Below are 620 nucleotides of genomic sequence, written 5' to 3'. Positions count from 1 at the left end.
TGCTTTAGCATCTCTACACTGGAGAGCAAGTTTCAGTGTCTCTTCTGACATCCATTTTGACCTTTTCCTTCTTTCTTTTCTTCTTAATGACTTTTGCTTTCTTCCCGTATGATGTTCTTGATGTCATCCCACAACTCTTCTGGTCTTCGGTCTTTAGTGTCTCATGTATCAAATGTGTTCTTCAGATGATCTCTAAATTCAGGTGGGATATATTCAAAGTCATATTTTGGCTCTCGTGGACTTGTTTTCATTTTCTTCAGCTTCAATCTGAACTTGCATATGAGCAATTGATGATCTGTTCCACACTCTGACCCTGGCCTTGTTTGGGCTAATGATATGGAGCTTTTACATCGTCTCTTTCCACAGATGTAGTCAGTATGATTTCTGTGTATTCCATCTGGTGAGGTCCATGTGTATAATCATCTCTTATGCTGTATAAAGAAGGTATTTGAAATGAAAAAATCATTGGTTTTGCAGAATTCTATCATGTGATCCCCAGCATCATTTCTATCACAAAGGGCATATTTTCCAACTTCTGGTCCTTCCTCTTTGTTTCCAACCTTTGCATTCCAATCACCAGTAATGAGCAATACATCTTGATTGCATGTTTGATCAATTTC

The sequence above is a fragment of the Chrysochloris asiatica genome, unplaced genomic scaffold, assembly GCF_000296735.1.
Source record: "Chrysochloris asiatica unplaced genomic scaffold, ChrAsi1.0 scaffold00172, whole genome shotgun sequence".
NCBI classification, from domain to species: domain Eukaryota; kingdom Metazoa; phylum Chordata; class Mammalia; order Afrosoricida; family Chrysochloridae; genus Chrysochloris; species Chrysochloris asiatica.
Note: the sequence above shows the minus strand (reverse complement) of the source record.